We start from the raw sequence: 15,884 nt of genomic DNA, 5'->3' as shown, positions 1-15,884 counted from the left end.
TAAATCATCCAAAAGTTGTTCTCATCCACTACTAATGCCAGTGTGACCCCAAAAATGCACTTTCTGGTGTTGTGCCAAAACAATGATGGGTATTGATGTTGTGGCTTTCACGGAAACACCAGAGTACCGCCAAAATGAAATATCTCTCGCGAAGTCACGTCATATCACAACGGAACACCATAAACAAACCAGAACTAAACTGGTGTCAAGCGACTCAATGTCTTCCTTGTCTGCCAAAAAAACACTAGTAATCACAAAAACAATGAAGTAAAAATACTTATTAAAGAAACTTTTCTGCTTTGGTTCCATCTTTGCATTCTTTAACAGGATTCCCAATCCCACATTGCAATGCGGAAGATTACCAACATTCAAGTCAAATGACCATTTGTCAACAAACTCAATGTTTGTGATGGCGTCAAAAACAAACTTGCGAGCGGTATTTTCAACCTTTCACATTGGTTTGTGAGTAAATTCTTGATTTTTCCGGAAGAAATACTTTTGATTATTTTTATCCATGACGCGTAGATGATATCTGTGTTATAATCAATGTTTGTTATTAGGTATACGGCCTGCCCAGCTATACTGATGGGGATAAGCTATGTCAATAAGCACAACACCTACATACTGTACATTCACATTTATACAATGTGCCTAAGGACACAGTAAAAATGCCATTGTGCCCCTTATTATTACTCCTTAACTCACATTACATGTTTGTGGTATAATTTTCCGACCTATCCTTACTGTTGTTTCCTACACTTACATAGCAGACGGAGGACAAGAGACCCACCTAAGCACTAACATGCTTATTAATGCGGTGTAGCCTTTTTAACTATGTTTTGCAATAATTTTAGATCCGTTTAATAGCTTCCAGGCCCCTAAAATCTGACAGGATACTAAGGACGAGACATGCAGCTGCCTGAAATATGTATATTACTCACGCACACACAAGCTGTGGCAGCACTCAGCCACCTACGACTAGGCATACAAAAGCAAGTTGTTACAATACTGTACAGAGGTTTTGTCCCACCCACCTCATTTCTCCCTTTCCAATCCACAGTCAGCCTTCAAGCAGAGATTTATTATAGCCAGAGCCCCTCCTACATAAGATGAGTGGCAAGGAAAGAATGTTACTTCATTGCCAAACACTACCAACTTTACCCTTAAACCTTTTCAAATAATTGTATATTTTTAAGTTTTCAAAAGCAAGTGGGTTTTCTTTGTGTTTAAAGTTAAAACTTTGCACTTTTCATGATCCGATAAAGAAAGAAAAACTATTTGGGACATGTTTTAAGGACTTTTGAAGATAATATTTTGGGAAAGCGGAATTTCTCCCACTTGTGTAGTGAATTCAATCAACCATATGCCCACACCCACCTCCAACCAGAATGAACAATATCCCTCACAACGGATACAGAGGATATTGTAGACAGACTGAACAGCATGTCCATTCAGACGGGGTAGAACAAACAGCTTAGCAAACATCCTGCCTTCATAATCGGCCTTGAACATTGCATTACATAAGGGCACTGACAACATCTGTGTCAATACTACACGGGCATTTACTCACAATGAAGAAAACAAGGCTTTTAGTGTTCAAATCAGCTTCCATTAAGGATGAGTGGGTTACACAGTACGACAGTGAATCTGCCACCTTATTGTTTATGAGGACAAGCTGCTTGTCATAGTCTCATGCTAAGAAAACAGGCTGCTGTTTGACCTACAGCATCAGAAGAACTTTCCATCTCATACAGATGTCACATACTTGCAAACACACTTTGTTAGATGAGGTTTCTCGGAAGCTCATGTGTCCATATGGTTGTCACATACTTTAAACCTACAAACACACAATACCTCAGTGTAGAACTTTTTATGGCAACACTTTTTAGATTGTGCCCCCATTTAATTGAATTATTGACAATCCTATTCATTTGCCGTTTCCATTTCCATTTAAAAGACTGTTACAGACTAACACTGGTCAGCCTAACTGTAAATAACAAGAACGCCACGATAAGGCTTTGAAAGTAAAGCAGTTGCCAATAAGACGTTGCATGAGAAAGATAGGGATTCAGCTGGAGTGTTATCTAATGTGCTATAAATGCTATCTATGTGCCCTGGCGTGTTGAGGGGAATTATAACCTGTGGTGAATAATTAAAAGCCTTGAGTCTTATTGAGAGAGTGTTTGAGTTTCAGACCCATTTTGTAACAAATGATCAACTTGAAAATGTGAGTAATGCGATACTGATTAGTTTGCTATCCACTTCCTAAAGGACACATACAACACTTTTTAGTTTCAGTGGCTTCTCTGGTTCTAGTAGTTGGAATTTCTAAACATTTGTGTACTGTTGGCAACTGCTGTTTGTTATTTGTGCGGCTAATGGTAGAAGATGAAGGAATCTACTGCGGTTTCAATTGCCTTGATCTGAGAAGGAGAACCTAGAAAACTGCCAACGAGGAGCAATAAAACACTGAAGAATCACTCTTTCCTAACATTCACAGTAATGGTAATGGCAATATAGCGACCCATTTCTGTAGCTTCTATACACCAGCAGTCTCATCCTTTAGTAACCATCCTCCGAGATGACAATGGATATTGTGCTATAACTGAGACGGATGATAAATACTCACATTCAGTCTTAAGTTTTTTGTTAGTATCTTTGTCTTTTTGTTTCATCTAATTCACATTTCATACTAGGGATGCACCGAAATGAAAATTTGAGGCCAAAGCCAAAGCCGAATAAAGTATAAACGCTTGGCCGAATACCGAATACCAAATATCGAATGCGGTTAAGTTTTTCACTATTTTTTAAATAGTGCATAAATAGCCTAGAATACATTTTTATACATGTTTTTTAAAGTAATGTTTATTTAATATTATGACATTTTTTAAAATATTCCAGTAGCAACAAAGTTTTTCATTTATATTAGGCCTTCAAATAAAACAAAACATGCATTCCAAAAACAGCTAAACTGCATTAAATGGGAGGTATGATGAAAAAAATCACTTTCTAATGGTTTTGCGACAGTGATATACATCCCTTTAACCTCATTCAGAGGGACAAAGTTGAAAAAGTTCTTTCCTCCCTCCCTTGTTATTCCACATTTTGTAAAAAGTCAGCTCCAAATGGGACAGATGGATTTTGCTGGTAGGTGACGTCACCTACCACGCCTCCTAGAATGTGAGCTCCTCCCTCTCCAACTATCTAACAGCTAAAACACTGCGGTTTAATATAGAATATAAGTTATACTTTATTGCCATATATGTAAATACAAACTGCACTACTTTTTCTGCTGCCGATCGTGTTGGGAGTCACTGCTTGGAGCCATGGACCCATTGTTTACACACATCAGCTGATAGCACTGCATGCTAATGTTACACCAGTCTATGCAGCAAGACCCGGTGTAGTGTAAAGGAAACAATGGGGATGTTAAAGGATTCGTAGCTCACAGCACTAACAACGGACTTGGTTGTGGAATTGGACGGTTTCCAACTTTTACGTGGTGACGGACGATGGAGAGCAGAAAGGAGAGAGTCTGGTTGTGTTTGTGTGCGGAAGGAGCTGCCGCTGCTGGTTCTGCAGCAACGCGCACACACTTTTCCGACTCAAGATCACTGCACGTTGTTTGATTGCGTCACACGCTACTATTCGGCCTTGCTTTTAACTCACTAAACCGAAGGCCAAATGTTGGTGGCCGAATATTCGGTGCATCCCCATTTCATAAATTTTCATGTTTGAAGATGACAAAAGACAAAAGATAAAAACACCATGATGAACAATAGATCTCTGGCATAAACCACACACAATGAATCAAGAAGTTAAAGCTTAACATTAAACACAACACAGCATTATTACCGCTTAATAGTTTGACCATTAGTTCAGCTGTGATCCTAAGCTGGTTTCATCCCTCGAAACACAGTTAAACTGGAAATCCCCTGCTTAGCAGTGGACCACACTCTTAACCCTATTGGCATTGGTAGTGTTAACTTTTAATCACCCTTTCACCAATTAACTGTTTAATCCTGTTCCGTTGCTCCCAGCTCAGCCTGCTCCTTCTCTCACACAAAGACAATACTTCCATGAACAAAGGTTGAAGGAATAGACTTGTGACAGAAAGCTTCAAACCCTGCGAACACAAAGTCATTCTGAAAGATAAAAACAAGCCAGAGACTGTGTGGCAGACTATTTTAAGAACAGACTGACAGCATTTGATTTCTTGTGAGCAAAAGTGCTTTTAAAAATCAAGAGAGTCTTGTAAGACTTTCCGTGCAGGGGAAGAAAGAAAAAAGTCGGATACATAAAAAAAGTCCAGTGACGACAGTGGTGTGAGCGACTTATTGAAAACCATAGAAAGGAGGGAGTGAGTGATGAATGGAGAGGAGAAGCATGCAAAACTTGAGTCTCAGATGGACACCAACTTGTTTGTATTAAAATGTAGAAAATGAACCAAACACCAGTAAAATGTTAACTTAACATTGTTCTATTTTCAGGTCACACTTATATATATATATATAAGTTCATATGCAATTTAAACATTTGTCTGCAATGCGACCTCACATTTTAGTATAGTATTCGAAAAGGTCTGCTATCTTTTCTCCAATTAAAAGAAAGAAAGGCAAACACGGGTAAGTGCGACACCAGCTGTGTCTTCACCAGCCAAACCCAACCACCAGAGACACACAAAAACACCACAACGGAAAATCTGAAAGTTTGTCTAATCTTAGCTGCAGTATGTTTCTTACCAAAGTGTATGAATGTATTGACAGAAGTAAACTTTCTTTTTGGAAATAAAAGGTCACTGGCGTCATCAGGTATAATTCAGACTTTTCCATCACTCCAACAACTTTTAATCTCTTGGCTTTACAGCAAACATTAACCATTTAGCAAAGTTTTTAAGTTGTTGAAAATATTTTAGTTTTTTTTGGACCCAAAAAATGTGAGTGCGGATGGGCTGAAAGACTAAAACATCAGGAGCATTAAAAATCTAAACAGATAAGCAATAAACAGGTATGCACAGTTATGGATCCGCCATAAACATATTTTCTTCCAGATTACAAAACAATGTTTCGGTGTAGTGTGTACATCACTTCCAGCTTTACTAAGAAATGTCTACCTCCAGAGACTGACTGGTGCCTGGCAGCGCCTGAGATTTTGAGTCTTTAAAAACTGTTCATGCTTGAAGGTGTAGATTGGCACAGAAACACAAATTAAAAAACATCAATTATGTTCTTATCAACAGGTTAAGACAGATATTTTTGGGATTTTGTTTGACTTTAAAGTATTTTTCGTCAACTGGCAGCAGGGTATGTATGACATATGGCAGCAGATGTTATAATGCTGGTGTCAACGTGACTTTTTGCCTGTTCTGATAGAGGAGAATACTGAGGGTGGTACTGTGTATGTAGCTCAAGAAAGAAAAGGTGTAAATGTGAGCATAGAAGTTGCAAACGAACACTGCAGCTCTTGCTCACCACTCACTTGGCGCTTCTTGAAAAGCTGTCATCTACGTCTCCTCACAGTCACAGGCAGGCTGTCAACTAGCCAAGATACGAAAGAGATATCCTCCACCAATCTGTTCAGACAGGCAGCCCTGCTACGTTTCTCACACTCTTACCTCAACGCCATGAATCAAAGACACAAACAAGCAGACCAGCTATACAATTTATTTCCTTATTTCGGACTGCAGAACCAATAAAAACAAGCGTCTGACAGCTGGGTTCACTTGCTTCTGCCTGCCTGCGGACTGAAAGAATTACTCCTGCTTATATTTAGGGTGGTTTGGGTTCATATGAGCCTCAGATGTTAGAAGCCCCTCGGGCCCAGTTCAAACTACGTGAAGTTTGAATGCTTGAATTTTCTGATGATGGTAAATATCAAGATTATCTAACCCTGAATACCATTATACAAACAGGTTTAATTCTTTATTTTCAGTTATTTTTAAACACAAAATCAACTATGCTTAATGGGTTTTTAATGACAGCCATTCTGATTAAAATCTAACATTTATTCGAAGTTGAAGACCAAAAAAACAGACCTTTCAAAAGTTCACACGGTTAGTGAGTTTAAGATATGTTACACTGACTCACTAAACAAAGAAGCTCAAGTGCACATTTTGTATGAGTTTGCATTAATTTGCATAGAAAATACCTTGTTTTGCCAGAGTGAAACTGAAATATTAAAGGACAAGGCAACACAAGACAACTAGAAACACATCCTAGTGTACACCTTCATGTCTTTGCAGTTTGCACCCTATTCAACCCTATTAAATCCAATCCAGTTGAAGACCGTCTCGCTGACCTTGGCGCCTGTGGTAAGTAGCCACAGAAGTTAGTGAGAAAAACACATTTCCACTGAACTGGAAGTACATGAAATATTTTTAGTACTATGACATTTATTTATCTCCTAAAACTAAGAAAAGCGCACATATCAGCACAGGCAACTTAGCCTATGTACAAACTGTGGAAAATGCGACCTAAATCCGTTTTTATTTTTGTCCATATGCGACATGTATACAAACTGTTTCAATAGCACTAATCCGATTTTTTTTTAAAATACGAACCAGGCCACTTTTGTATGTGGTCCTAAATCTGATAGGAACCCGATATTTTGCAAAGTGAACGAGAAGGTCGCATTTATCCGACCATTACATCATTCGGGAAAGGGAGGGGGGGGGGGGACCGTCCATCAAAGTTGATGTAATAAGTGTATGGCCATGTATTACCTCAGTACACCTTTTGGTCACCCCAGGGTCACAATCAGTTCATACCCTGTGGCCAAAGTCTCTCGTATGTGAAGACTTGCACAGGTTATATGAACTTTACACCAAGCTGTAATGGTAACCCAAGAAATGTGGTTGCTTTGCTACCGCATTAATGTATGCTGTCAATCATGTTGACTGCTAATGAGGGAACTATTCACTCTATGACGCTAGATAGTGTATCGTGTTTTCAGAAGGATAGAGAAGGCTTGGGAGTAACAAAAGCAAAAACTTTGGTGGTGAAGTCTACGTTGGAGTTTTACTTTGCTTCTTGTGGAGGTGGGTGGGCACATGTGAAGTTGTGAAAAATTGTCAAAAAAAAATCATAAAACATTGCAAAAGTATTTTGCACGCAGATTTGCTTTGTTCTCAGCAGAACTCTGAGGTTTTTTTATGTGCACTAAAGCAAGCCGGAAGAAAAGAGAATGCAGTAATAACATTGCCAGCATTCCAGAGGTGAACACGGCACATTCTTTTCAGACATGTCAGTAAAGAAGTTGACCATACAAAAGTCAAGGGATCATTAAATCAAAGGAGCGAGTGAGTCAGCGAACAAACAAACTCATGGTAAGCACAATGGTGAAGAAGAAAAAGGAAACTAAAAATCAAAGTGGTGTTAAATGTAGAAAAATGAAAGCGACAGCATGCCAAGCTAAAAACATTATGTGTACGCTAGTACCACTGCTTGTTGTTCTTGTTACATGCATACTTCTATTCAAACCAACTTGTGCCAAGGCATTCATTCACACTCAAATATTTCAAGAATTCTTGTTGTGCTGCTGTCATGCAGCTCCATCACAGTGCTACTCTAGACTTTCAACTGCTGCATTCCCCCATTGGCTGAACGTAAATTTTAGGAAACTTCACTGCACATCAAAAACATCTCTATATTAATGTGTCGTAATGTTAGAACAGTAAATTGTTCTTTTCCTGCTCTGCTTCATTCTTTTAAGAATCTAGATTTAGCATTTATGCCATCAGGCAGAAATGTTATTGGTACAAATCCTCATCAGTGGCATGCAAGTTTTCTTTTATTGGAGACAAGCACACGTACTTGTGACTTTATCTCTACCTTTAAGAACAGTTCAAATCTATGTCTCCAACCAAAGAAACGGGTAAAGCACAGAAAACCAAATGCTGAAGAAGTTTTATGTCATTGTAGCAAAATAGTACGCAACATAAAACTAGAGGTCGACCAAAATATCGGGCCAATATATGTGCATACACAAAGACAAGCGTTTGAAGAGCTGACAGAGGCATGGAATCGAACATAAATCAACTCCAAATGATCAAATTGGTGCGGAGAACCAACACATCTTGACATTTATTTCAGAATATATTTTAATTTTGAAAATAGGACTGTTTCAAGTATGCACCTTTCAATTAAATACACAAGATATGTCCTTACAGTATATTCAAATTTAGTGTTTGTGATAAATATAGCTCGTTTTACATTATTTGCAAGTAGTTGTTTTAAAATTCTCCTTGAAGGAAATGGAAAACACGTTTGGCCAAGCTGAAGTAGTTAGTTTTCAAAACGTGGACCAATTGAGTGAGTAATTGAATAGCCATGGTTTTAGGGCTAAAAGAAGGAGAGTAGAGAGTGCAGACAGTAGTCGGCTGCTCGTGGTTGTGATGTGGACAGTGACTCAGTGTTTCCACGGTGGGATCTGCCAAACAAGAGACCTCCCACCTTACTGCCTCTGTCAGCAATCCAGACTTAATCACATTCAGTAGGAACGGCTGGCAGTTCCTCGTGTCTGAGGGATTTTTGCGGACATTGAAATGTTACTGAAACCCGAAATCAATCTGACAAACAATTGGTTTGTGATTGTGACATTCTGAACTTATTTGAAGTCTCTTTTTGGTAGACAGTTCGTTGCCATGTATCAATAATTGCACTTGGTAACTTTTTGCTTCGACGATATTGTCTAGTCATGATGACTATTGTAAAAACGTTTTTCGCTAACTCTCCTAATAAATTATTTATGCAATGCTATTTTAATTTACTAGAATGATGCAGCCATTTCAAAAAATTCTGTTTCTGATTTGAAAACAATTTAAAACAAGGCTTGATACAAACAAGTTTGACTCAAGTCTGAACACGTCCTATCCAAGTTCACATCAGGTGCCATGCTGCATAGTCCCTGGCCTGGATAGGGTGCCATTCTGTTGTAGACCCAACGCATAAATACTGACATGACATTAATTTACCCAATCAACAAAAACAAAAAATCTCCAACATTTGACCTTTCCTACACTTGATCTTAGCCAAAAGGCAGAGAAGCAATAACATTTGACCTTTCCAAGCATGAAAAATCAATGGGAGACTGGGATGTGTTATGTAGCCAAACAAATGAAACTCAAGTCACTCTGTCACATATTAAAAACATGTGCAGACTGCTCTGGACAACTGACGATGTTTGTAATGATCCATTTATTGACAATAAATCAACAGTCTTACATTGTTCTTGTACTACAAGAACATTCTGTATAAAGTCAATGCTTGAAAGTAGACCTTGTGGTGTTTCTCGGCCTATCCTCCTGACGTAGAGCTCCAGGGTTTTTTTTTTTTGGCTATAAATGTCCGTTCATTGTGTTGTACTTGTGTTGTGTAGTCTGCAAAGTAACATGCCGGGGTTTCTAAAAATAAGACTTAAAAATCCTGACCGTCAGCATGCTCCATAACTCACCGTCAGCACCACAACCTGGTCGAGAGCGAGTTGATGAGCGCCTATGAATTTTGCTGCTTTTTATCTTTCAAATTTTCACATACAGCATCAAAATATGTTGTACAAAAGCAGTCCCATCAGCTATTTTTTTCCCTGGTTGCCTTGTGTATCTGCGGTGCCTGGCTACAGTGGCTACCGTAAGGAATGTTGCTGTTGTTGACCTACTAAAGCCTGGTCTCTGAGGATCTTAAACGGTAGAACATTGGGTAGTTAAATGCAACATATTGCCTTGGCTCCTCCTGAGCAGGCCACACATGCTTTATCACTGTGACAACAACGCTAGAGGTGAGAAAAGCAAGAGCATGTGTGAAGCCTCCACTGCAGAAATGTCACCTGATGTCTGTTATGTATTTAAACCTACAGATGTAATGAAGTTAGTCCAGATTGACTTTGCACTGTCAGGAAAGTACAAGTTGAGGATAATGCAAATGGAAATGTTGCACTATAATGCTTTATGTTTGAAGTGTTTGTTCCTTCCAATGAATGTTTATCACGTCAAACTTTATTACAATACCAAAACGTTTTCCTAAACAAGTTTGAACACAGTTTTTTCCCGTTTGCATGTTTCCTCTAGTAGTTACTCATTTTTCCTCCCATAGTCTAAATAAATAGCAAGTCTTCCTTGTAAAAAAAAAAAAAAAAAAAAAAAAACAAAATTGGGATATAATTGTAGCTTTGACAAATAAATGGAAGCAGGTTGAATCCATTGACAATGTAATGACATTAAATGAAGAATCTAAGGTCGTAAAAAAAAAAATGAAAAAAAAACCCTAAATCCATTGTTATTTCAACAACTTGGTCACACACACATACACACAAATACATATAAGTAATAATACCTCAACCTTGATTCTGTTTAACCGCAATCAGTGCAACAAAGACAAACACACAGCTGGAAGCGTCTACTAGTTTCCTTTATTTGACACACATTCCAGACCAGTTTTGCAAGCTTGTAAAACAGCCGTAATAAAAGTATGGCAGCAACAGGTTCCTGCACAAGTTGCTGCCTGGCTTACTTCAACTCAGATAGACATTATATTAGTGGCGATAGTTAGTTACCTTCCAAATGATTGCTTGTAACCAACTTTTTAGGGGATATTTGTTACAATAAAACAAGTATTTGAATTTTTATTTATTGTATTTAGATCGGACATGTGCAGCTAACACATGCGGCCCTCAGTCTAATTCTGTGCGGCCCCTCTAAGATTAATGCCAAAAATTACTCCAAAAATACACAAAATGACAAAAAAAATGTGAAAAAACAAAAGGAAATAATACACAAAATGACAACATACACAATATTACTGCAAAAACACACATCACGACAAGAAATATACACAAAATGAGAAAAAAAATGTGCAAAATGACAACAAACGGAGGCTCTGCGGCAGAGCTGCCGTGAACAGCGCTCTGCTCCAGAGAATAATAAGGTGTTGACAACAAACTTGTGGGCAATTTTGGCCCGTGGAACAAGGTTTTTAGGGGCATTATTGGCCAAACTGAGGGACAAATGGCCCGTGGCCCTCGCTAATTTCCGACATGGACATTTATTGTTTCTATCGTGGGATTACATATTCTTAACGGTGAGAATGTTTTTGACGATATATCGGGAACAACGATATATGGCACATTCTTAGCTGACATGAATGTTGATAATGTGGCCCTTGAATCAGACAATCACATTTCTGTGCCTCCCTACCATGATAAGAGTTGCCCATCTCTTATTTAGATACTACAATCTAAAAAAAAGAGAGATAACAAAATTTGTTTTCATTACAGTTATTCTTAAGACATGTGATCCCTTTAGATTCCCCGAGCCCAAAGTGAACATCTGGCCAATGAGATGCATTTAAAAACATCCATCTTCAGATATAAATCTGTCATCGTATTCACAATGGGACAGTCAACACACAAGCCAGAGACCAACCACAGGAAGCAAGAAGTAATCTTAGACACTGTGTTGATGCAGGAAATACTTCATTTCTGAAGCCTTCATCACAAACTATTGATCCACTGGTTTTTCCAATTCCAGTTCTGAAAGGCTTGGCGAGGAAAAGTTATATTAAAATGGAATGATTCTTGAACTTTACCAAAAAGTTTGTGGCCATAATTAGAAATGATCATCTGACACACAGCATGTGAGTGATTCCAAGGTCATGTGTGACAGGCTAATAAAACTATGCTTGATGAGTCCACCTGTAGCCATGATCTGCATTCCCCACAAAGCAAACAGGTCAGAGCAGACATTATCAGCCTGTCCATGCCTGCCGTCCTGCGAGGAATGCAGCTGCACACACGCACACACACATACAGTAGCAGTGACGTGTTAACACTGTTTGCACATGCACGACCAGGCAAACATGCGCACACACCTTGGGCAGCAGGGTAATCGCATGCGGTACCCAGAAGGACAGCTGATGTGTTTACATAAAAACAATGCCCAGTGTGAACCGACACGGCTGTCATTGTGGACTTCTGTACGAAAGCAGCTTTTAAAAATCTGGCAATTAGAGCCTCACAATGACTCACATCTGTCTATAATACAAGCTTAGACGTACATGTGGATAAAACATGGTTAAAACAGCAAAAATCTGTGACAAACAGAACTGAACTTACTTTGTAATGAGATATTCTTCTTGTTTTGCAGCTAAAATATATATATATATATAATCGTAAAGGCTTTATAGTTAAATATTTGTTTTATTTTAACATCTGTAAATGCTCCTTATTATTCTCAAAAAACAACGGAAATTTTAAAGACTTCAGTTGTAATACTTCACTGCCTGAAAAACTCCAATAAATCAAGATTTAGCAGTAAAATAAATATTATTTACTACAGGAAAATTTAATGCCTATTTCCTCTGTATTCACACACTGCCAATGCGCTTGGCCAAAAATGCTTTCAAACAGACTTCGGAGAAACTGTGAGCTTCAAAGATTGAGATAAATTTTGTAAATCCAAAAGGAGAACAGGGGAAAAAAGTCTGCAATAATTTACAAAAATGGAAACTGATATATCTCAGAAGTATTACTCGCTTCCGCGAGTAACGCCTGTGCTGAATAACAGCACAATATGACAGAAACGGGTATGGAAACACTAGAGTAGGGCTGCTCAATTAATCAAAATTCGATTTCGATTATTACACCCGATTACAAAAATAACATAGTCGAGAAAAAACAATTATATATATTTTATTTTATTTTTTTTTTTAAATACATTTTGTTTGCTAAATAAAACAAACCCACTATTTCGGACAACAAATGCCAACAAATGCCAACATAGCTCCAAAGGTGTCACGATTTAGCAAAAGGTGTCAAAATTTAACACTTAATGAGTGCCTTCATGACACCTCATTCATGCTAATGACAGATCAATTATGACAGCATAATGTCAGCCTTGTGTATAAAACTTCAAGTAAAGTGTTACCCCAAAAACTATACGTACAGTGTCCTACTGTGGAGGTCTAACTCAAGTGTTACCTTTGCAAGAGTCAGCTTTCTAAATACATGCATTTACTGTCAGCGCTGACCAGATGTTGGTTCTTACAAAACTATGGTTATTCATAACATCTGTCAAGTGAACCAGCGGAGTAACGGCGGTCTTAGATATCCAAACAACACCAGCGGCAGCGCACCAATCACATTGGAGCCTCCCGTAAAATGCACCAACCCCATGAAAATAAAGGAGCTGTACAAGGATGACAATAAATTATTACAAACTCTGACTTGTGGAAACAGAGAACACACACTTAACAACACTTTATCAATGTTGAGCAGCAGTGGGATGTTGTCATTAAAGTTAGCACACTTGGCACAGACAAAGCTACAGACAGAGCTACAGACATTTTACTGCCAGACACCTGCCATTAAAACATTTCCCTTCCATCCTGCACAGTTTCCAGTGCACAACAGTATATTTGACACTGTGGTCCATTATTCATGTCTATTTAATGTTTTTCAATTGTTAAAGAAAGGTTAAAAAAAATCTATGTGATTGACATTATCATTATTATTATACCAAATAATTACCCTATTTAACCTAACTAACATTCCTGTATCCCTTTCATTCATTGAGTCATTTAATCACTGTTATGATAATGATGATGGATAGATATGAATGTATTTTGAAGGAAAAACACCCCCAAAAAAGAAGAGAATTTTTTTTCATAAAACATATCTTTTCAAAAATGAATGGATTTCTGATGCGATTTTATGATACTAATGAAAAACTAATAAACAAATTCTGATAATGAGACACAGAGGCAAGCTACAATGGCCTCATGAAAAGGATTTTCAATATCGGCGAGTGGTGAAATAACACAAAGTTGGGGTCCAAAATAAAAATAAAGAAGTCACATAAAGAAAAATAGTTTAATATCCCAAGAAAGAGTAATCTTTAGACTATAAATTAAAACAGATTTTTTTCTTACATTCCCACATGCAGTTATGGGCCAATGAAAAAGTGTCATAAAAGTACTTTTTTGGATTCCAAGAGACTTTCAGCCAAGAACCAATGCATATATCGGACTAATCATTAGTGATTTGAACAGTCTATATACATAACTCAAAGCTGATCAAAATTACAATGATCTGAGAGATATGCAAAGTAGTTTACTGAAGGCCCAAACGTGTTTGAGCCCGAAACCCTGACATACTTTTTTCCAAATTTGAGGGGCTGGCATGTCCACCAGATAGGATGTATTGCAGATATTTCTTTATATTCTGAGAGAGTAGGTGGAGCTGTATTATTATACCAAATTTCAGTTTCCTATGTGATGGAGTAACTAAAATATTGGAAGCTGAAAATGGAAGAAAAATAAGGACAAGTGAAAATTGATATATACAGTATACTGTACCCACCTCATGAAATTGGCCATATCTCAAAAAGTTTGTTGAAATGACATAGAATGACCCATTTATCCAATTTTTAAGGCATCATCCAGCTCACAAAATTCTCTAGTTCATAATGGAAAACTAGCGAGTACCACCACACCCCGTACAGCAGACAGGACCAAGAGTTCACTCACAAAACATTAAGTCATACAAGGGTATTCTTAGAGTGCGTTGGCTTTGCCGGGCACAAGCTCAGTTAGAAGCAGGTTTTATTTTATCCATAAGGAGGGCTTTCATCAGCACGCTGGGTCAGGAGAAGGCTGTGTTTATTCACTGATTCAAACACAAACACACTGTCTTCCACTATTTCCACCTTCACTTTGCTCGTCAATGCTGCTACTAATGCTCGCCTGTGTGCGTGCTTGGGAGGAAAGCTGCTGTGCATTATGGTTGACACAGGTCAGAATATCCTGTATATAGCTGTGAGCAATCCAAGGTGAAATGCAAGCTACAGTAAAGCAATCAAGCCTGTATGAAAGTGATGTGCCACTTTCTCTTTCCTTTACAGCTAATCAATTTTACCTTTTGTATTAACCCGTCATTTCCAAACAACACATGTATGTTTACTGTCAATGTTGTAATCATACATGCTTGTCGAGCAAGTTTGTCATTGGCTGTGTCATGTGATTTCAAGTATGTTTGAGTGACAGCAAGTCACAAGTTGTCAGTTTGGTTTCACATCTAAAACATGTGTTCTCCAACAAGGTTGGAATCAGAACCAGAATAAAAATGTTTTCTCTCTGCAAAAGTTTTTGGAAAATCAAAGCATAAATATTAATTGCTTTATAACGGAGGTGGCATATTTACATTATATTTATATATTAGGAATCAATAGGATGTCTAAATTTTCCATTCACTCAGGTCAAAAAGAATAAAAACACTGAATAGAAGGGTATACTTTTTAATGCAATAAGTGTATGGTTATCATTCAATTTCACAATATACACAATATATATTTACTTAGAAACCATCCACTAAACAAATAAACACCTTCTATATATAACTGCATCCTTTAAAGGGGACAAATGATGCTAAATCCACTTTTTTAGCCCTTAAATGCATTTTGATGTATATTTAGATTGTTGATTTAATTTAAGTCTAAAGTTTTCATTAGTCATTTCATTTTGCCGTTTTTGCTCCCAAAAAGACTGTATTAAAATGCATTTCGTGACGTTTGCTTGGCGCTAGCATTACGTCGGTGCTTGTGTTAGCTCACTTGTTAGGGTTCTGCAGGTTCATCATCTTCATTTTCATCTCGCTCCACCGGGTCCGACTCTGGCTCAAACATGTAAGGCTGGATGGACAAGTCTTCTGTTGTTGACATTTTGTAAATAACCTCTGAATAAAAAGTTTATGCGCCGCTACAAAATCGTATCTCTTCTATCAAACTACAAAAATGGACGAGCAGGGTGGCGTTGAAGTGTCACCTCTGTAACCTGAAGAGGGGGCGGGGTATGGAGTGTCTCATTTGCTTTTAAAGAGACCGCACCAAAACGAGTTGC

At 37.9% G+C, this 15,884-nt stretch overlaps 1 protein-coding gene and 1 pseudogene across 1 annotated transcript in view; both read right to left on the bottom strand.

The window, feature by feature from the left end:
* Nucleotides 1-15,884, bottom strand: part of LOC114476032 (rap guanine nucleotide exchange factor 6-like) — a 124,215-nt gene that overhangs the window by 98,381 nt on the left and 9,950 nt on the right. The gene's annotated exons all lie outside the window — the stretch shown is intronic.
* LOC114476272 (uncharacterized) lies at nucleotides 8,914-9,048 on the bottom strand (annotated as a pseudogene).

Source organism: Gouania willdenowi, chromosome 14 (assembly GCF_900634775.1).
Source record: "Gouania willdenowi chromosome 14, fGouWil2.1, whole genome shotgun sequence".
Classification (NCBI taxonomy): domain Eukaryota; kingdom Metazoa; phylum Chordata; class Actinopteri; order Blenniiformes; family Gobiesocidae; genus Gouania; species Gouania willdenowi.
The sequence above is the reverse complement of the archived record's forward strand: the minus strand, read 5'-3'. Positions and strand labels throughout refer to the sequence as shown.